The sequence below is a fragment of the Pelobates fuscus genome, chromosome 3 (genome assembly GCF_036172605.1).
Source record: "Pelobates fuscus isolate aPelFus1 chromosome 3, aPelFus1.pri, whole genome shotgun sequence".
Taxonomy (NCBI): domain Eukaryota; kingdom Metazoa; phylum Chordata; class Amphibia; order Anura; family Pelobatidae; genus Pelobates; species Pelobates fuscus.
The window spans coordinates 359,005,808-359,027,485 of NC_086319.1; the positions used below are offsets into that span (position 1 = coordinate 359,005,808).

The window sequence follows — 21,678 nt, forward strand, 5'->3', positions numbered from 1 at the left end:
AGTTTTTGTGAAAAAAATGTTGAGTCACTTTCACAAAAATTGAAGGTCTCAAGCAGCCAAGAGCCAAGCTTCTCATTTGCTGCTGACCTAACCCACACTAACCTATTCAACTCTAGAATGCAATAATGAAGTGAATGAAAACGGCAATAAGTATCAGTCTAATCTTACACTCCACATCATAATGTTTATGCCCGCTTTATAACTAGAAACGTAGATGTAAGAAGTCATTTATTTCAGCGTGCAAGTTTTTAGGAATTGTCTCGAAATAGATACTAACATCACTTTCCGCAGATTGTTAATGTGCAATTTCATCAAGCATAAACATAATCACATTTCTAACTTTAAAAACATAAATCTCCCTCTTTAGTGAGCAGGATTTGAAACGGTGCGGGGAGACCCCATTGGATTTCTAGTCCAACGCCTTAACCACTCGGCACTCACAGCTCTTCTGCAGCCTTGGTAACATCACTTTTTTCAAGCAGTGTCTTTTTTTTCTGAAGTAAATGCATGCTCATTGAGGAACACAACCCAATTTAGTAGAAATGATGCAAGGAATCTGTGGGTGCTTTATCCTGAACTTTTTGTGAAAAAATGTTTAAGGCACTTTTTTAAGACCCCATTGGATTTCGAGTCCAACGCCTTAACCACTCGGCCATCACAGCTCTTCTGCAGCCCTGGTAACGTCACTTTTTTCCAGCAGTGTATTTTTTTCTGAAGTAAATGCATGCTCATTGAGGAACACAACCCAATTTAGTAGAAATGATGCAAGGAATCTGTGGGTGCTTTATCCTGAACTTTTTGTGAAAAACATGTTTAAGGCACTTTCCCAAAAGTTTTTGTGAAAAAAATGTTGAGTCACTTTCCCAAAAATTGAAGGTCTCAAGCAGCCAAGAGCCAAGCTTCTCATTTGCTGCTGACCTAACCCACACTAACCTATCCAACTCTAGAATGCAAAAATGAAGTGAATGAAAAGTGCAATAAGTATCAGTCTAATCTGACACTCCACATCATAATGTTTATGCCCGCTTTATAACTAGAAACGTAGATGTAAGAAGTCATTTATTTCAGCGTGCACATTTTTAGGAATTGTCTCGAAATAGATACTAACATCACCTTCCGCAGATTCTTAATGTGCAAATTCATCAAGCATGAACATAATCATATTTTTAACTTTAAAAACAGAAATCTCCCTCGCTGTGAACAGGATTTGAACCTGTGCGGGGAGACCCCATTGGATTTCTAGTCCAACGCCTTAACCACTCGGCCATCACAGCTCTTCTGCAGCTTTGGTAACGTCACTTTTTTCCAGCAGTGTCTTTTTTTCCGAAGTAAATGCATTCTCATTGAGGAACACAACCCAATTTAGAAGAAATGATGCAAGGAATCTGTGGGTGCTTTATCCTGAACTTTTTGTGAAAAAATGTTTAAGGCACTTTTTTAAGACCCCATTGGATTTCGAGTCCAACGCCTTAACCACTCGGCCATCACAGCTCTTCTGCAGCCCTGGTAACGTCACTTTTTTCCAGCAGTGTCTTTTTTTCTGAAGTAAATGCATGCTCATTGAGGAACACAACCCAATTTAGTAGAAATGATGCAAGGAATATGTGGGTGCTTTATCCTGAACTTTTTGTGAAAAACATGTTTAAGGCACTTTCCCAAAAGTTTTTGTGAAAAAAATGTTGAGTCACTTTCCCAAAAATTGAAGGTCTCAAGCAGCCAAGAGCCAAGCTTCTCATTTGCTGCTGACCTAACCCACACTAACCTATCCAACTCTAGAATGCAATAATGAAGTGAATGAAAAGGGCAATAAGTATCAGTCTAATCTTACGCTCCACATCATAATGTTTATGCCCGCTTTATAACTAGAAACGTAGATGTAAGAAGTCATTTATTTCAGCGTGCACGTTTTTAGGAATTGTCTCGAAATAGATACTAACATCACTTTCCGCAGATTCTTAATGTGCAATTTCATCAAGCATGAACATAATCACATTTTTAACTTTAAAAACAGAAATCTCCCTCGCTGTGAACAGGATTTGAACCTGTGTGGGGAGACCCCATTGGATTTCGAGTCCAACGCCTTAACCACTCGGCCATCACAGCTCTTCTGCAGCCATGGTAACATCACTTTTTTCCAGCAGTGTCTTTTTTTTCTGAAGTAAATGCATGCTCATTGAGGAACACAACCCAATTTAGTAGAAATGATGCAAGGAATCTGTGGGTGCTTTATCCTGAACTTTTTGTGAAAAAATGTTTAAGGCACTTTTTTAAGACCCCATTGGATTTCGAGTCCAACGCCTTAACCACTCGGCCATCACAGCTCTGCTACAGCCCTGGTAACGTCACTTTTTTCCAGCAGTGTCTTTTTTTTCTGAAGTAAATGCATGCTCATTGAGGAACACAACCCAATTTAGTAGAAATGATGCAAGGAATCTGTGGGTGCTTTATCCTGAACTTTTTGTGAAAAAATGTTTTAGGCACTTTCCCAAAAGATTTTGTGAAAAAAATGTTGAGGCACTTTCCCAAAAAGTTAAGGTCTCAAGCAGCCAAGAGCCAAGCTTCTCATTTGCTGCTGACCTAACCCACACTAACCTATCCAACTCTAGAATGCAATAATGAAGTGAATGAAAAGGGCAATAAGTATCAGTCTAATCTTACACTCCACATCATAATGTTTATGCCCGCTTTATAACTAGAAACGTAGATGTAAGAAGTCATTTATTTCAGCGTGCACGTTTTTAGGAATTGTCTCGAAATAGATACTAACATCACTTTCCGCAGATTCTTAATGTGCAATTTCATCAAGCATGAACATAATCACATTTTTAACTTTAAAAACAGAAAACTCCCTCGCTGTGAACAGGATTTGAACCTGTGCAGGGAGACCCCATTGGATTTCGAGTCCAACGCCTTAACCACTCGGCCATCACAGCTCTTCTGCAGGCTTGGTAACATCACATTTTTCCAGCAGTGTCTTTTTTTTCTGAAGTAAATGCATGCTCATTGAGGAACACAACCCAATTTAGTAGAAATGATGCAAGGAATCTGTGGGTGCTTTAACCTGAACTTTTTGTGAAAAAATGTTTAAGGCACTTTTTTAAGACCCCATTGGATTTCGAGTCCAACGCCTTAACCACTCGGCCATCACAGCTCTTCTGCAGCCCTGGTAACGTCACTTTTTTCCAGCAGTGTCTTTTTTTCTGAAGTAAATGCATGCTCATTGAGGAACACAACCCAATTTAGTAGAAATGATGCAAGGAATATGTGGGTGCTTTATCCTGAACTTTTTGTGAAAAACATGTTTAAGGCACTTTCCCAAAAGTTTTTGTGAAAAAAATGTTGTCACTTTCCCAAAAATTGAAGGTCTCAAGCAGCCAAGAGCCAAGCTTCTCATTTGCTGCTGACCTAACCCACACTAACCTATCCAACTCTAGAATGCAATAATGAAGTGAATGAAAAGGGCAATAAGTATCAGTCTAATCTTACGCTCCACATCATAATGTTTATGCCCGCTTTATAACTAGAAACGTAGATGTAAGAAGTAATTTATTTCAGCGTGCACGTTTTTAGGAATTGTCTCGAAATAGATACTAACATCACTTTCCGCAGATTCTTAATGTGCAATTTCATCAAGCATGAACATAATCACATTTTTAACTTTAAAAACAGAAATCTCCCTCGCTGTGAACAGGATTTGAACCTGTGCGGGGAGACCCCATTGGATTTCGAGTCCAATGCCTTAACCACTCGGCCATCACAGCTCTTCTGCAGCCTTGGTAACATCACTTTTTTCCAGCAGTGTCTTTTTTTTCTGAAGTAAATGCATGCTCATTGAGGAACACAACCCAATTTAGTAGAAATGATGCAAGGAATCTGTGGGTGCTTTATCCTGAACTTTTTGTGAAAAAATGTTTAAGGCACTTTTTTAAGACCCCATTGGATTTCGAGTCCAACGCCTTAACCACTCGGCCATCACAGCTCTGCTACAGCCCTGGTAACGTCACTTTTTTCCAGCAGTGTTTTTTTTTTCTGAAGTAAATGCATGCTCATTGAGGAACACAACCCAATTTAGTAGAAATGATGCAAGGAATCTGTGGGTGCTTTATCCTGAACTTTTTGTGAAAAAATGTTTAAGGCACTTTTTTAAGACCCCATTGGATTTCGAGTCCAACGCCTTAACCACTCGGCCATCACAGCTCTTCTGCAGCCCTGGTAACGTCACTTTTTTCCAGCAGTGTCTTTTTTTCTGAAGTAAATGCATGCTCATTGAGGAACACAACCCAATTTAGTAGAAATGATGCAAGGAATCTGTGGGTGCTTTATCCTGAACTTTTTGTGAAAAAAATGTTTAAGGCACTTTCCCAAAAGTTTTTGTGAAAAAAATGTTGAGTCACTTTCCCAAAAATTGAAGGTCTCAAGCAGCCAAGAGCCAAGCTTCTCATTTGCTGCTGACCTAACCCACACTAACCTATCCAACTCTAGAATGCAATAATGAAGTGAATGAAAAGGGCAATAAGTATCAGTCTAATCTTACACTCCACATCATAATGTTTATGCCCGCTTTATAACTAGAAACGTAGATGTAAGAAGTCATTTATTTCAGCGTGCACGTTTTTAGGAATTGTCTCGAAATAGATACTAACATCACTTTCCGCAGATTCTTAATGTGCAATTTCATCAAGCATGAACATAATCACATTTTTAACTTTAAAAACAGAAAACTCCATCGCTGTGAACAGGATTTGAACCTGTGCGGGGAGACCCCATTGGATTTCTAGTCCAACGCCTTAACCACTCGGCCATCACAGCTCTTCTGCTGCATTGGTAACGTCACTTTTTTCCAGCAGTGTCTTATTTTTCTGAAGTAAATGCATGCTCATTGAGTAACACAACCCAATTTAGTAGAAATGATGCAAGGAATCTGTGGGTGCTTTATCCTGAACTTTTTGTGAAAAAATTTTTAAGGCACTTTTTAAAGACCCCATTGGATTTCGAGTCCAACGCCTTAACCACTCGGCCATCACAGCTCTTCTGCAGCCCTGGTAACGTCACTTTTTTCCAGCAGTGTCTTTTTTTCTGAAGTAAATGCATGCTCATTGAGGAACACAACCCAATTTAGTAGAAATGATGCAAGGAATCTGTGGGTGCTTTATCCTGAACTTTTTGTGAAAAAAATGTTTAAGGCACTTTCCCAAAAGTTTTTGTGAAAAAAATGTTGAGTCACTTTCCCAAAAATTGAAGGTCTCAAGCAGCCAAGAGCCAAGCTTCTCATTTGCTGCTGACCTAACCCACACTAACCTATCCAACTCTAGAATGCAATAATGAAGTGAATGAAAAGGGCAATAAGTATCAGTCTAATCTTACGCTCCACATCATAATGTTTATGCCCGCTTTATAACTAAAAACGTAGATGTAAGAAGTCATTTATTTCAGCCTGCACGTTTTTAGGAATTGTCTCGAAATAGATACTAACATCACTTTCCGCAGATTCTTAATGTGCAATTTCATCAAGCATGAACATAATCACATTTTTAACTTTAAAAACAGAAATCTCCCTCGCTGTGAAGAGGATTTGAACCTGTGCGGGGAGACCCCATTGGATTTCGAGTCCAACGCCTTAACCACTCGGCCATCACAGCTCTTCTGCAGCCTTGGTAACATCACTTTTTTCCAGCAGTGTCTTTTTTTTCTGAAGTAAATGCATGCTCATTGAGGAACACAACCCAATTTAGTAGAAATGATGCAAGGAATCTGTGGGTGCTTTATCCTGAACTTTTTGTGAAAAAATGTTTAAGGCACTTTTTTAAGACCCCATTGGATTTCGAGTCCAACGCCTTAACCACTCGGCCATCACAGCTCTGCTACAGCCCTGGTAACGTCACTTTTTTCCAGCAGTGTTTTTTTTTTCTGAAGTAAATGCATGCTCATTGAGGAACACAACCCAATTTAGTAGAAATGATGCAAGGAATCTGTGGGTGCTTTATCCTGAACTTTTTGTGAAAAAATGTTTAAGGCACTTTTTTAAGACCCCATTGGATTTCGAGTCCAACGCCTTAACCACTCGGCCATCACAGCTCTTCTGCAGCCCTGGTAACGTCACTTTTTTCCAGCAGTGTCTTTTTTTCTGAAGTAAATGCATGCTCATTGAGGAACACAACCCAATTTAGTAGAAATGATGCAAGGAATCTGTGGGTGCTTTATCCTGAACTTTTTGTGAAAAAAATGTTTAAGGCACTTTCCCAAAAGTTTTTGTGAAAAAAATGTTGAGTCACTTTCCCAAAAATTGAAGGTCTCAAGCAGCCAAGAGCCAAGCTTCTCATTTGCTGCTGACCTAACCCACACTAACCTATCCAACTCTAGAATGCAATAATGAAGTGAATGAAAAGGGCAATAAGTATCAGTCTAATCTTACACTCCACATCATAATGTTTATGCCCGCTTTATAACTAGAAACGTAGATGTAAGAAGTCATTTATTTCAGCGTGCACGTTTTTAGGAATTGTCTCGAAATAGATACTAACATCACTTTCCGCAGATTCTTAATGTGCAATTTCATCAAGCATGAACATAATCACATTTTTAACTTTAAAAACAGAAAACTCCATCGCTGTGAACAGGATTTGAACCTGTGCGGGGAGACCCCATTGGATTTCTAGTCCAACGCCTTAACCACTCGGCCATCACAGCTCTTCTGCTGCATTGGTAACGTCACTTTTTTCCAGCAGTGTCTTATTTTTCTGAAGTAAATGCATGCTCATTGAGTAACACAACCCAATTTAGTAGAAATGATGCAAGGAATCTGTGGGTGCTTTATCCTGAACTTTTTGTGAAAAAATTTTTAAGGCACTTTTTAAAGACCCCATTGGATTTCGAGTCCAACGCCTTAACCACTCGGCCATCACAGCTCTTCTGCAGCCCTGGTAACGTCACTTTTTTCCAGCAGTGTCTTTTTTTCTGAAGTAAATGCATGCTCATTGAGGAACACAACCCAATTTAGTAGAAATGATGCAAGGAATCTGTGGGTGCTTTATCCTGAACTTTTTGTGAAAAAAATGTTTAAGGCACTTTCCCAAAAGTTTTTGTGAAAAAAATGTTGAGTCACTTTCCCAAAAATTGAAGGTCTCAAGCAGCCAAGAGCCAAGCTTCTCATTTGCTGCTGACCTAACCCACACTAACCTATCCAACTCTAGAATGCAATAATGAAGTGAATGAAAAGGGCAATAAGTATCAGTCTAATCTTACGCTCCACATCATAATGTTTATGCCCGCTTTATAACTAAAAACGTAGATGTAAGAAGTCATTTATTTCAGCCTGCACGTTTTTAGGAATTGTCTCGAAATAGATACTAACATCACTTTCCGCAGATTCTTAATGTGCAATTTCATCAAGCATGAACATAATCACATTTTTAACTTTAAAAACAGAAATCTCCCTCGCTGTGAAGAGGATTTGAACCTGTGCGGGGAGACCCCATTGGATTTCGAGTCCAACGCCTTAACCACTCGGCCATCACAGCTCTTCTGCAGCCTTGGTAACATCACTTTTTTCCAGCAGTGTCTTTTTTTTCTGAAGTAAATGCATGCTCATTGAGGAACACAACCCAATTTAGTAGAAATGATGCAAGGAATCTGTGGGTGCTTTATCCTGAACTTTTTGTGAAAAAATGTTTAAGGCACTTTTTTAAGACCCCATTGGATTTCGAGTCCAACGCCTTAACCACTCGGCCATCACAGCTCTGCTGCAGCCCTGGTAACGTCACTTTTTTCCAGCAGTGTCTTTTTTTTCTGAAGTAAATGCATGCTCATTGAGGAACACAACCCAATTTAGTAGAAATGATGCAAGGAATCTGTGGGTGCTTTATCCTGAACTTTTTGTGAAAAAATGTTTTAGGCACTTTCCCAAAAGATTTTGTGAAAAAAATGTTGAGGCACTTTCCCAAAAAGTTAAGGTCTCAAGCAGCCAAGAGCCAAGCTTCTCATTTGCTGCTGACCTAACCCACACTAACCTATCCAACTCTAGAATGCAATAATGAAGTGAATGAAAAGGGCAATAAGTATCAGTCTAATCTTACACTCCACATCATAATGTTTATGCCCGCTTTATAACTAGAAACGTAGATGTAAAAAGTCATTTATTTCAGCATGCATGTTTTTAGGAATTGTCTCGAAATAGATACTAACATCACTTTCCGCAGATTGTTAATGTGCAATTTCATCAAGCATGAACATAATTACATTTCTAACTTTAAAAACAGAAAACTCCTTTTCTGTGAACAGGATTTGAACCTGTGCGGGGAGACCCCATTGGATTTCGAGTCCAACGACTTAACCACTCGGCCATCACAGCTCTTCTGCAGCCCTGGTAACGTCACTTTTTTCCAGCAGTGTCTTTTTTTCTGAAGTAAATGCATGCTCATTGAGGAACACAACCGAATTTAGAAGAAATGATGCAAGGAATCTGTGGGTACTTTATCCTGAACTTTTTGTGAAAAACATGTTTAAGGCACTTTCCCAAAAGTTTTTGTGAAAAAAATGTTGAGTCACTTTCCCAAAAATTGAAGGTCTCAAGCAGCCAAGAGCCAAGCTTCTCATTTGCTGCTGACCTAACCCACACTAACCTATCCAACTCTAGAATGCAATAATGAAGTGAATGAAAAGGGCAATAAGTATCAGTCTAATCTTACACTCCACATCATAATGTTTATGCCCGCTTTATAACTAGAAACGTAGATGTAAGAAGTCATTTATTTCAGCGTGCACGTTTTTAGGAATTGTCTCGAAATAGATACTAACATCACTTTCCGCAGATTCTTTATGTGCAATTTAATCAAGCATGAACATAATCACAATGTACAGAAGGTATTAGAAGCAACAAGTGCCAAAATACACACAACACTCCCTGTGTATAAACATATAAAACAATACTTATGCATGTACAGGTATATGTGAGGGATGTCCCATGTAGTCAGTACCTACAATAATAAAAAAGGTACATAGTATAGACTGTACATACAACGAGAGAAATATGGAGGTAATTGGATACACTCACGGATTCCAGAGCCGTACCAGGCTCTGTATTTAGTGCCCAAAGGTGCCTCAAAAAGGCTTTGCTGGAGAATCCTGGATGGTATCCCCCAGAGGTAGAAGGAACAGCAGCAGAGTGATGATAAAAAAGTGTAGATTTATTGTAAATATAAATTAAAATAATAACTGTGCAGGTCCCATATGGTGACTCACGAAATCACAGTCATGCAGACGCGTTTCAACTCAGTCCGAGTTTTCATCAGTGTATAAAATCATCCGGTTGCTGTTCCGTTTTAAATTCATTTCAATTTTGATTGCCGGTCACATGGGCGGAAGTTCGGGTGGCCGGCGTCTGACATCACTTCCGGTATTTCGGCGCTCATTTTCCAGCTTGATTATGTTTAGTGCGATTGCCCATTCGAGGCTGGAGACTCCATCTTGTGAAAGGGCATCTATTATAGTTCTTAGCATGCTCGCATAGAAAAAAGAACTTGCAGTATTGGAAGTGGCACAATGATATATACGAAATAGCGGTAATAATGCAATGTTTTGCATAAAAGGACATTATAAATACATAATGTGCAATATCAGTATGGGATTAATTAGTACATTTGTCCAACTAGAGCAGAAAAGTTTCATATTAAGGATGGACATCTATCGTATCTCAAAGGATGTATCCATATAAACAATAATTACTGAAATACAATGAAATAAGAAGTGTAGTATAAAATAAAATAAAATAAGAATACACAATGTTAAAGCAACAGCAGCAGTATAATAATATATATAAAAAGAGAAAATATGTGTATACATTAAACAGCATGTGGGTATATGGTACAGAATGATCCCATCTAGGTGGTATGAATATAGCCCATATAGAATAAGATTGGTGGGTGAAAAAAAAGACTAAAAGAAGAGTCTCTATAAAAAACTTAAAAAATATATAAAAAATGTAAAAAATATAAAGTTATAAAAAATGAACCAACTCAAAATCTAAATTTAGACCGTAGGGGGATAAGGTATTCAATTCAAAAATCCACCTACTTTCAATTTTACAAAGTTCTTTAAAGTTATCTTCACCCCTCCAATCTTTTTTCTTTTGAGCAATGGCAGTGAAATTGACACATGAAGGGTCACTGTTGTGGCATTGTAAAAAATGTGCAGAGACACTGTGTTTGGCATACCCCCTCTGTATGTTGCCCAAGTGTTCCAGTATGCGGGTTTTTAAAGTCCTCGTGGTCATTCCCACATACTGGAGTCCACAAGGGCACCAGAGGAGGTATATCACATTACTAGAATGGCAAGTAAGAATAGAATTGATCTTATACTCCTTTTTAGATATATTGGAGATAAATTTGGTTTGTGTATCTTTCTTAAATTTTGTTCTTTTACAGGCTGTGCACATTTTGCATGGGTAGAAACCATGTTTTTGGTTAAAAACGTTGGTATTAGCGGTATGTGTTTTTATGTGGTTTCTGACCAGCAACGTTTGTAAATTTTTAGTACCCCTATATATAATTTTTGGTTTTTCACCAATGATGTTATTAAGACCCTCATCGGTTCTCAGAATGTGCCAGTACTTCTGGACAATAGATTTTATGTGTTTAGCGTCACCGCTATAATCTAAAATTAGAAGAGGTTCCTCTGTTTGTTTAGTTATTTGTTTATCCTTATATTCTAATAGGGACTCTCTATTTAGTTGTCCGGTTTCCTGAATTTGATGGTCCAAGATGCTTGGATCATATTTCTTTTCAATGAAGAAATTTTTCAAACGTCCCACCTGTTCCTCATATTCTTTGATGTCACTACAATTTTTGAAAATCCGGTTGAATTGGCTCTTGGGCACATTGCGCAACCACGGATCGTAATGACAACTCGTGGTGTCAATGTACCCATTGACATCCACTGGTTTGAAATAAGTTCTGGTGGAAATATGATTGTGTGAGACATAGATATCCAAATCTAAAAACTGGACTGATGTTTGGCTAATTTGACTAGTCAGAACGATGTTATTATGATTGTCATTAAGGCCCTCCAGGAAGAGATCCAAGGACACTCTGGACCCCTTCCATATAAAGAAGATGTCGTCGATATATCTGCGATAGAGGACCAGACCCGCTCCCATGATGTCCCGAGCTGGGAGGAAGGTACCCTCCCAGTGAGACATAAAGAGATTAGCATAGCTGGGAGCGAATCTGGTCCCCATCGCATTACCGACTAACTGTAAAAAAAAGGAACCATTGAACCAAAAAAAGTTGTTGGTAAGAATTAAATAGATACTGTCTCTGATGAAATTAATCTGGCTCTCAGCAAACTTATTACTATGCATCAAAAAATGCTTGACAGCCGTGCAACCCAACTCATGAGAAATAATAGTATATAAACTGGTCACATCACATGTGACCAGATAGTAATCCTCTTCCCATTGGATATTCTGTAAGGTCTTTATTAGCTGTGTAGAGTCCCTGAGATAGGATGGTTGAGATATCACCAAAGGTTGAAGTAGTTTATCTACATATTCAGATAGCCTACTTAGTAGGGAGCCTATCCCGGATACTATAGGCCTTCCAGGGGGTTTCTTTGTATCCTTATGGATTTTTGGGAGGATGTAGAGAACTGGTATACGGCATACCGAGACATTTAGATATTTATATTCCTGCTTGTTGAGAATTCCATCTTCCATACCCTTACTCAATAACGATGTATATTTCTTTCTTATTTCTGGAGTAGGATCCGCTTTAAGTTTGGTATAGGTGGAGGCATCGTTGAGCTGTCTGTATATCTCCTCCATGTAATCCGCAACATTCAGCACAACGATGCCCCCACCCTTGTCTGCTGGCTTAATAGCAATATTGTGATCTTGTTGAAGATCTCTCAACGCTTTAGTTTGGGAATAATTTAAGTTATTTCTTTTCTTTTTGGATATCTGTCTCACATCATTAGTGACCAATTTCTCAAAAACCTTCATTTCGCCGCTAATGTGGTTTCTGGGAAAAAACTGGGATTTGTCTTTCAAATTTGTGTGTATAAAATTGTCACTGTTAGTATCTCTTAATTCATTAATAGGGAATTTTTAAAAATGTTTCTTTAAACAAAGTTTCCGAATGAATTTGTGGATGTCTATGAAAGTATTAAAAGGTTTATTGGAACTAGTTGGTGCGAATTTTAGGCCCTTATCGAGGACTTCTAATTCTTTATTCGTTAATACTTTATTGGAGAGGTTAAAGATACCTAATGGTGGTTTTTCCCTCTTTTTTTCAATGTCCAAAGGTCTTCCTGCTCGGCATCCCCTTCTCCCTGATCCCACGGTCTATGAACATAATCACATTTTTAACTTTAAAAACAGAAAACTCCCTCGCTGTGAACAGGATTTGAACCTGTGCAGGGAGACCCCATTGGATTTCGAGTCCAACGCCTTAACCACTCGGCCATCACAGCTCTTCTGCAGTCTTGGTAACATCACTTTTTTCGAGCAGTGTCTTTTTTTTCTGAAGTAAATGCATGCTCATTGAGGAACACAACCCAATTTAGTAGAAATGATGCAAGGAATCTGTGGGTGCTTTATCCTGAACTTTTTGTGAAAAAATGTTTAAGGCACTTTTTTAAGACCCCATTGGATTTCGAGTCCAACGCCTTAACCACTCGGCCATCACAGCTCTTCTGCAGCCCTGGTAACGTCACTTTTTTCCAGCAGTGTCTTTTTTTCTGAAGTAAATGCATGCTCATTGAGGAACACAACCCAATTTAGTAGAAATGATGCAAGGAATCTGTGGGTGCTTTATCCTGAACTTTTTGTGAAAAAATGTTTTAGGCACTTTCCCAAAAGTTTTTGTGAAAAAAATGTTGAGTCACTTTCCCAAAAATTGAAGGTCTCAAGCAGCCAAGAGCCAAGCTTCTCATTTGCTGCTGACCTAACCCACACTAACCTATCCAACTCTAGAATGCAATAATGAAGTGAATGAAAAGGGCAATAAGTATCAGTCTAATCTTACACTCCACATCATAATGTTTATGCCCGCTTTATAACTAGAAACGTAGATGTAAGAAGTCATTTATTTCAGCGTGCACGTTTTTAGGAATTGTCTCGAAATAGATACTAACATCACTTTCTGCAGATTCTTAATGTGCAATTTCATCAAGCATGAACATAATCACATTTCTAACATAAAGCTCCTCGCTGTGAACAGGATTATGAACCTGTGCGGGGAGACCCCATTGGATTTCTAGTCCAACGCCTTAACCACTCGGCCATCACAGCTCTTCTACAGCCCTGGTAACGTCACTTTTTTCCAGCAGTGTCTTTTTTTCTGAAGTAAATGCATGCTCATTGAGGAACACAACCCAATTTAGTAGAAATGATGCAAGGAATCTGTGGGTGCTTTATCCTGAACTTTTTGTGAAAAATTTTTTAAGGCACTTTTTTAAGACCCCATTGGATTTCGAGTCCAACGCCTTAACCACTCGGCCATCACAGCTCTTCTGCAGCCCTGGTAACGTCACTTTTTTCCAGCAGTGTCTTTTTTTCTGAAGTAAATGCATGCTCATTGAGGAACACAACCCAATTTAGTACAAATGATGCAAGGAATCTGTGGGTGCTTTATCCTGAACTTTTTGTGAAAAAAATGTTTAAGGCACTTTCCCAAAAGTTTTTGTGAAAAAAATGTTGAGTCACTTTCCCAAAAATTGAAGGTCTCAAGCAGCCAAGAGCCAAGCTTCTCATTTGCTGCTGACCTAACCCACACTAACCTATCCAACTCTAGAATGCAATAATGAAGTGAATGAAAAGGGCAATAAGTATCAGTCTAATCTTACACTCCACATCATAATGTTTATGCCCGCTTTATAACTAGAAACGTAGATGTAAGAAGTCATTTATTTCAGCGTGCACGTTTTTAGGAATTGTCTCGAAATAGATACTGACATCACTTTCCGCAGATTCTTAATGTGCAATTTCATCAAGCATGAACATAATCACATTTTTAACTTTAAAAACAGAAAACTCCCTCGCTGTGAACAGGATTTGAACCTGTGCGGGGAGACCCCATTGGATTTCTAGTCGAACGCCTTAACCACTCGGCCATCACAGCTCTTCTGCTGCATTGGTAACGTCACTTTTTTCCAGCAGTGTCTTTTTTTCTGAAGTAAATGCATGCTCATTGAGGAACACAACCCAATTTAGAAGAAATGATGCAAGGAATCTGTGGGTACTTTATCCTGAACTTTTTGTGAAAAACATGTTTAAGGCACTTTCCCAAAAGTTTTTGTGAAAAAAATGTTGAGTCACTTTCCCAAAAATTGAAGGTCTCAAGCAGCCAAGAGCCAAGCTTCTCATTTGCTGCTGACCTAACCCACACTAACCTATCCAACTCTAGAATGCAATAATGAAGTGAATGAAAAGGGCAATAAGTATCAGTCTAATCTTACACTCCACATCATAATGTTTATGCCCGCTTTATAACTAGAAACGTAGATGTAAGAATTCATTTATTTCAGCGTGCACGTTTTTAGGAATTGTCTCGAAATAGATACTAACATCACTTTCCGCAGATTCTTAATGTGCAATTTAATCAAGCATGAACATAATCACAATGTACAGAAGGTATTAGAAGCAACAAGTGCCAAAATACACACAACACTCCCTGTGTATAAACATATAAAACAATACTTATGCATGTACAGGTATATGTGAGGGATGTCCCATGTAGTCAGTACCTACAATAATAAAAAAGGTACATAGTATAGACTGTACATACAACGAGAGAAATATGGAGGTAATTGGATACACTCACGGATTCCAGAGCCGTACCAGGCTCTGTATTTAGTGCCCAAAGGTGCCTCAAAAAGGCTTTGCTGGAGAATCCTGGATGGTATCCCCCAGAGGTAGAAGGAACAGCAGCAGAGTGATGATAAAAAAGTGTAGATTTATTGTAAATATAAATTAAAATAATAACTGTGCAGGTCCCATATGGTGACTCACGAAATCACAGTCATGCAGACGCGTTTCAACTCAGTCCGAGTTTTCATCAGTGTATAAAATCATCCGGTTGCTGTTCCGTTTTAAATTCATTTCAATTTTGATTGCCGGTCACATGGGCGGAAGTTCGGGTGGCCGGCGTCTGACATCACTTCCGGTATTTCGGCGCTCATTTTCCAGCTTGATTATGTTTAGTGCGATTGCCCATTCGAGGCTGGAGACTCCATCTTGTGAAAGGGCATCTATTATAGTTCTTAGCATGCTCGCATAGAAAAAAGAACTTGCAGTATTGGAAGTGGCACAATGATATATACGAAATAGCGGTAATAATGCAATGTTTTGCATAAAAGGACATTATAAATACATAATGTGCAATATCAGTATGGGATTAATTAGTACATTTGTCCAACTAGAGCAGAAAAGTTTCATATTAAGGATGGACATCTATCGTATCTCAAAGGATGTATCCATATAAACAATAATTACTGAAATACAATGAAATAAGAAGTGTAGTATAAAATAAAATAAAATAAGAATACACAATGTTAAAGCAACAGCAGCAGTATAATAATATATATAAAAAGAGAAAATATGTGTATACATTAAACAGCATGTGGGTATATGGTACAGAATGATCCCATCTAGGTGGTATGAATATAGCCCATATAGAATAAGATTGGTGGGTGAAAAAAAAGACTAAAAGAAGAGTCTCTATAAAAAACTTAAAAAATATATAAAAAATGTAAAAAATATAAAGTTATAAAAAATGAACCAACTCAAAATCTAAATTTAGACCGTAGGGGGATAAGGTATTCAATTCAAAAATCCACCTACTTTCAATTTTACAAAGTTCTTTAAAGTTATCTTCACCCCTCCAATCTTTTTTCTTTTGAGCAATGGCAGTGAAATTGACACATGAAGGGTCACTGTTGTGGCATTGTAAAAAATGTGCAGAGACACTGTGTTTGGCATACCCCCTCTGTATGTTGCCCAAGTGTTCCAGTATGCGGGTTTTTAAAGTCCTCGTGGTCATTCCCACATACTGGAGTCCACAAGGGCACCAGAGGAGGTATATCACATTACTAGAATGGCAAGTAAGAATAGAATTGATCTTATACTCCTTTTTAGATATATTGGAGATAAATTTGGTTTGTGTATCTTTCTTAAATTTTGTTCTTTTACAGGCTGTGCACATTTTGCATGGGTAGAAACCATGTTTTTGGTTAAAAACGTTGGTATTAGCGGTATGTGTTTTTATGTGGTTTCTGACCAGCAACGTTTGTAAATTTTTAGTACCCCTATATATAATTTTTGGTTTTTCACCAATGATGTTATTAAGACCCTCATCGGTTCTCAGAATGTGCCAGTACTTCTGGACAATAGATTTTATGTGTTTAGCGTCACCGCTATAATCTAAAATTAGAAGAGGTTCCTCTGTTTGTTTAGTTATTTGTTTATCCTTATATTCTAATAGGGACTCTCTATTTAGTTGTCCGGTTTCCTGAATTTGATGGTCCAAGATGCTTGGATCATATTTCTTTTCAATGAAGAAATTTTTCAAACGTCCCACCTGTTCCTCATATTCTTTGATGTCACTACAATTTTTGAAAATCCGGTTGAATTGGCTCTTGGGCACATTGCGCAACCACGGATCGTAATGACAACTCGTGGTGTCAATGTACCCATTGACATCCACTGGTTTGAAATAAGTTCTGGTGGAAATATGATTGTGTGAGACATAGATATCCAAATCTAAAAACTGGACTGATGTTTGGCTAATTTGACTAGTCAGAACGATGTTATTATGATTGTCATTAAGGCCCTCCAGGAAGAGATCCAAGGACACTCTGGACCCCTTCCATATAAAGAAGATGTCGTCGATATATCTGCGATAGAGGACCAGACCCGCTCCCATGATGTCCCGAGCTGGGAGGAAGGTACCCTCCCAGTGAGACATAAAGAGATTAGCATAGCTGGGAGCGAATCTGGTCCCCATCGCATTACCGACTAACTGTAAAAAAAAGGAACCATTGAACCAAAAAAAGTTGTTGGTAAGAATTAAATAGATACTGTCTCTGATGAAATTAATCTGGCTCTCAGCAAACTTATTACTATGCATCAAAAAATGCTTGACAGCCGTGCAACCCAACTCATGAGAAATAATAGTATATAAACTGGTCACATCACATGTGACCAGATAGTAATCCTCTTCCCATTGGATATTCTGTAAGGTCTTTATTAGCTGTGTAGAGTCCCTGAGATAGGATGGTTGAGATATCACCAAAGGTTGAAGTAGTTTATCTACATATTCAGATAGCCTACTTAGTAGGGAGCCTATCCCGGATACTATAGGCCTTCCAGGGGGTTTCTTTGTATCCTTATGGATTTTTGGGAGGATGTAGAGAACTGGTATACGGCATACCGAGACATTTAGATATTTATATTCCTGCTTGTTGAGAATTCCATCTTCCATACCCTTACTCAATAACGATGTATATTTCTTTCTTATTTCTGGAGTAGGATCCGCTTTAAGTTTGGTATAGGTGGAGGCATCGTTGAGCTGTCTGTATATCTCCTCCATGTAATCCGCAACATTCAGCACAACGATGCCCCCACCCTTGTCTGCTGGCTTAATAGCAATATTGTGATCTTGTTGAAGATCTCTCAACGCTTTAGTTTGGGAATAATTTAAGTTATTTCTTTTCTTTTTGGATATCTGTCTCACATCATTAGTGACCAATTTCTCAAAAACCTTCATTTCACCGCTAATGTGGTTTCTGGGAAAAAACTGGGATTTGTCTTTCAAATTTGTGTGTATAAAATTGTCACTGTTAGTATCTCTTAATTCATTAATAGGGAATTTTTAAAAATGTTTCTTTAAACAAAGTTTCCGAATGAATTTGTGGATGTCTATGAAAGTATTAAAAGGTTTATTGGAACTAGTTGGTGCGAATTTTAGGCCCTTATCGAGGACTTCTAATTCTTTATTCGTTAATACTTTATTGGAGAGGTTAAAGATACCTAATGGTGGTTTTTCCCTCTTTTTTTCAATGTCCAAAGGTCTTCCTGCTCGGCATCCCCTTCTCCCTGATCCCACGGTCTATGAACATAATCACATTTTTAACTTTAAAAACAGAAAACTCCCTCGCTGTGAACAGGATTTGAACCTGTGCAGGGAGACCCCATTGGATTTCGAGTCCAACGCCTTAACCACTCGGCCATCACAGCTCTTCTGCAGTCTTGGTAACATCACTTTTTTCGAGCAGTGTCTTTTTTTTCTGAAGTAAATGCATGCTCATTGAGGAACACAACCCAATTTAGTAGAAATGATGCAAGGAATCTGTGGGTGCTTTATCCTGAACTTTTTGTGAAAAAATGTTTAAGGCACTTTTTTAAGACCCCATTGGATTTCGAGTCCAACGCCTTAACCACTCGGCCATCACAGCTCTTCTGCAGCCCTGGTAACGTCACTTTTTTCCAGCAGTGTCTTTTTTTCTGAAGTAAATGCATGCTCATTGAGGAACACAACCCAATTTAGTAGAAATGATGCAAGGAATCTGTGGGTGCTTTATCCTGAACTTTTTGTGAAAAAATGTTTTAGGCACTTTCCCAAAAGTTTTTGTGAAAAAAATGTTGAGTCACTTTCCCAAAAATTGAAGGTCTCAAGCAGCCAAGAGCCAAGCTTCTCATTTGCTGCTGACCTAACCCACACTAACCTATCCAACTCTAGAATGCAATAATGAAGTGAATGAAAAGGGCAATAAGTATCAGTCTAATCTTACACTCCACATCATAATGTTTATGCCCGCTTTATAACTAGAAACGTAGATGTAAGAAGTCATTTATTTCAGCGTGCACGTTTTTAGGAATTGTCTCGAAATAGATACTAACATCACTTTCTGCAGATTCTTAATGTGCAATTTCATCAAGCATGAACATAATCACATTTCTAACATAAAGCTCCTCGCTGTGAACAGGATTTGAACCTGTGCGGGGAGACCCCATTGGATTTCTAGTCCAACGCCTTAACCACTCGGCCATCACAGCTCTTCTACAGCCCTGGTAACGTCACTTTTTTCCAGCAGTGTCTTTTTTTCTGAAGTAAATGCATGCTCATTGAGGAACACAACCCAATTTAGTAGAAATGATGCAAGGAATCTGTGGGTGCTTTATCCTGAACTTTTTGTGAAAAAATTTTTAAGGCACTTTTTTAAGACCCCATTGGATTTCGAGTCCAACGCCTTAACCACTCGGCCATCACAGCTCTTCTGCAGCCCTGGTAACGTCACTTTTTTCCAGCAGTGTCTTTTTTTCTGAAGTAAATGCATGCTCATTGAGGAACACAACCCAATTTAGTAGAAATGATGCAAGGAATCTGTGGGTGCTTTATCCTGAACTTTTTGTGAAAAAAATGTTTAAGGCACTTTCCCAAAAGTTTTTGTGAAAAAATGTTGAGTCACTTTCCCAAAAATTGAAGGTCTCAAGCAGCCAAGAGCCAAGCTTCTCATTTGCTGCTGACCTAACCCACACTAACCTATCCAACTCTAGAATGCAATAATGAAGTGAATGAAAAGGGCAATAAGTATCAGTCTAATCTTACACTCCACATCATAATGTTTATGCCCGCTTTATAACTAGAAACGTAGATGTAAGAAGTCATTTATTTCAGCGTGCACGTTTTTAGGAATTGTCTCGAAATAGATACTAACATCACTTTCCGCAGATTCTTAATGTGCAATTTCATCAAGCATGAACATAATCACATTTTTAACTTTAAAAACAGAAATCTCCCTCGCTGTGAACAGGATTTGAACCTGTGCGGGGAGACCCCATTGGATTTCGAGTCCAACGCCTTAACCACTCGGCCATCACAGCTCTTCTGCAGCCTTGGTAACATCACTTTTTTCCAGCAGTGTCTTTTTTTTCTGAAGTAAATGCATGCTCAATGAGGAACACAACCCAATTTAGTAGAAATGATGCAAGGAATCTGTGGGTGCTTTATCCTGAACTTTTTGTGAAAAAATGTTTAAGGCACTTTTTTAAGACCCCATTGGATTTCGAGTCCAACACCTTAACCACTCGGCCATCACAGCTCTGCTACAGCCCTGGTAACGTCACTTTTTTCCAGCAGTGTCTTTTTTTTCTGAAGTAAATGCATGCTCATTGAGGAACACAACCCAATTTAGTAGAAATGATGCAAGGAATCTGTGGGTGCTTTATCCTGAACTTTTTGTGAAAAAATGTTTTAGGCACTTTCCCAAAAGATTTTGTGAAAAAAATGTTGAGGCACTTTCCCAAAAAGTTAAGGTCTCAAGCAGCCAAGAGCCAAGCTTCTCATTTGCTGCTGACCTAACCCACACTAACCTATCCAACTCTAGAATGCAATAATGAAGTGAATGAAAAGGGCAATAAGTATCAGTCTAATCTTACACTCCACATCATAATGTTTATGCCCGCTTTATAACTAGAAACGTAGATGTAAGAAGTCATTTATTTCAGCGTGCACGTTTTTAGGAATTGTCTCGAAATAGATACTAACATCACTTTCCGCAGATTCTTAATGTGCAATTTCATCAAGCATGAACATAATCATATTTTTAACTTTAAAAACAGAAATCTCCCTCGCTGTGAACAGGATTTGAACCTGTGTGGGGAGACCCCATTGGATTTCGAGTCCAATGCCTTAACCACTCGGCCATCACAGCTCTTCTCCAGTCTTGGTAACATCACTTTTTTCCAGCAGTGTCTTTTTTTTCTGAAGTAAATGCATGCTCATTGAGGAACACAACCCAATTTAGTAGAAATGATGCAAGGAATCTGTGGGTGCTTTATCCTGAACTTTTTGTGAAAAAATGTTTAAGGCACTTTTTTAAGACCCCATTGGATTTCGAGTCCAACGCCTTAACCACTCGGCCATCACAGCTCTTCTGCAGCCGTGGTAACGTCACTTTTCTCCAGCAGTGTCTTTTTTTCTGAAGTAAATGCATGCTCATTGAGGAACACAACCCAATTTAGTAGAAATGATGCAAGGAATCTGTGGGTGCTTTATCCTGAACTTTTTGTGAAAAAAATGTTTAAGGCACTTTCCCAAAAGTTTTTGTGAAAAAAATGTTGAGTCACTTTCCCAAAAATTGAAGGTCTCAAGCAGCCAAGAGCCAAGCTTCTCATTTGCTGCTGACCTAACCCACACTAACCTATCCAACTCTAGAATGCAATAATGAAGTGAATGAAAAGGGCAATAAGTATCAGTCTAATCTTACACTCCACATCATAATGTTTATGCCCGCTTTATAACTAGAAACGTAGATGTAAGAAGTCATTTATTTCAGCGTGCACGTTTTTAGGAATTGTCTCGAAATAGATACTAACATCACTTTCCGCAGATTCTTAATGTGCAATTTCATCAAGCATGAACATAATCACATTTTTAACTTTAAAAATAGAAAACTCCCTCGCTGTGAACAGGATTTGAACCTGTGCGGAGAGACCCCATTGGATTTCTAGTCCAACGCCTTAACCACTCGGCCATCACAGCTCTTCTGCTGCATTGGTAACGTCACTTTTTTCCAGCAGTGTCTTTTTTTTCTGAAGTAAATGCATTCTCATTGAGTAACACAACCCAATTTAGTAGAAATGATGCAAGGAATCTGTGGGTGCTTTATCCTGAACTTTTTGTGAAA

The 21,678-nt window shown here is 38.5% G+C and overlaps 15 non-coding genes across 15 annotated transcripts; all 15 read right to left on the reverse strand.

Moving 5' to 3' along the window:
• Nucleotides 1-1,192: 1,192 nt before the first annotated feature.
• TRNAS-AGA (transfer RNA serine (anticodon AGA)) lies at nt 1,193-1,274 on the reverse strand. The gene has a single exon. It is a non-coding gene; the product is annotated as a tRNA-Ser (tRNA).
• Nucleotides 1,275-2,021: 747 nt separating this feature from the next.
• TRNAS-CGA (transfer RNA serine (anticodon CGA)) lies at nt 2,022-2,103 on the reverse strand. The gene has a single exon. It is a non-coding gene; the product is annotated as a tRNA-Ser (tRNA).
• A 748-nt stretch (nt 2,104-2,851) lies between these two features.
• Nucleotides 2,852-2,933, reverse strand: TRNAS-CGA (transfer RNA serine (anticodon CGA)). The gene has a single exon. It is a non-coding gene; the product is annotated as a tRNA-Ser (tRNA).
• Nucleotides 2,934-3,679: 746 nt separating this feature from the next.
• On the reverse strand, nt 3,680-3,761 carry TRNAS-CGA (transfer RNA serine (anticodon CGA)). Its single transcript has one exon. It is a non-coding gene; the product is annotated as a tRNA-Ser (tRNA).
• Nucleotides 3,762-4,727: 966 nt separating this feature from the next.
• Nucleotides 4,728-4,809, reverse strand: TRNAS-AGA (transfer RNA serine (anticodon AGA)). The gene has a single exon. It is a non-coding gene; the product is annotated as a tRNA-Ser (tRNA).
• Nucleotides 4,810-5,557: 748 nt separating this feature from the next.
• On the reverse strand, nt 5,558-5,639 carry TRNAS-CGA (transfer RNA serine (anticodon CGA)). Its single transcript has one exon. It is a non-coding gene; the product is annotated as a tRNA-Ser (tRNA).
• Nucleotides 5,640-6,605: 966 nt separating this feature from the next.
• TRNAS-AGA (transfer RNA serine (anticodon AGA)) lies at nt 6,606-6,687 on the reverse strand. The gene has a single exon. It is a non-coding gene; the product is annotated as a tRNA-Ser (tRNA).
• A 748-nt stretch (nt 6,688-7,435) lies between these two features.
• TRNAS-CGA (transfer RNA serine (anticodon CGA)) lies at nt 7,436-7,517 on the reverse strand. Its single transcript has one exon. It is a non-coding gene; the product is annotated as a tRNA-Ser (tRNA).
• A 748-nt stretch (nt 7,518-8,265) lies between these two features.
• Nucleotides 8,266-8,347, reverse strand: TRNAS-CGA (transfer RNA serine (anticodon CGA)). The gene has a single exon. It is a non-coding gene; the product is annotated as a tRNA-Ser (tRNA).
• A 4,033-nt stretch (nt 8,348-12,380) lies between these two features.
• Nucleotides 12,381-12,462, reverse strand: TRNAS-CGA (transfer RNA serine (anticodon CGA)). Its single transcript has one exon. It is a non-coding gene; the product is annotated as a tRNA-Ser (tRNA).
• A 5,682-nt stretch (nt 12,463-18,144) lies between these two features.
• TRNAS-CGA (transfer RNA serine (anticodon CGA)) lies at nt 18,145-18,226 on the reverse strand. The gene has a single exon. It is a non-coding gene; the product is annotated as a tRNA-Ser (tRNA).
• A 737-nt stretch (nt 18,227-18,963) lies between these two features.
• Nucleotides 18,964-19,045, reverse strand: TRNAS-AGA (transfer RNA serine (anticodon AGA)). The gene has a single exon. It is a non-coding gene; the product is annotated as a tRNA-Ser (tRNA).
• A 746-nt stretch (nt 19,046-19,791) lies between these two features.
• On the reverse strand, nt 19,792-19,873 carry TRNAS-CGA (transfer RNA serine (anticodon CGA)). The gene has a single exon. It is a non-coding gene; the product is annotated as a tRNA-Ser (tRNA).
• A 748-nt stretch (nt 19,874-20,621) lies between these two features.
• Nucleotides 20,622-20,703, reverse strand: TRNAS-CGA (transfer RNA serine (anticodon CGA)). Its single transcript has one exon. It is a non-coding gene; the product is annotated as a tRNA-Ser (tRNA).
• Nucleotides 20,704-21,451: 748 nt separating this feature from the next.
• TRNAS-AGA (transfer RNA serine (anticodon AGA)) lies at nt 21,452-21,533 on the reverse strand. The gene has a single exon. It is a non-coding gene; the product is annotated as a tRNA-Ser (tRNA).
• Between the last annotated feature and the right edge of the window lie 145 nt (nt 21,534-21,678).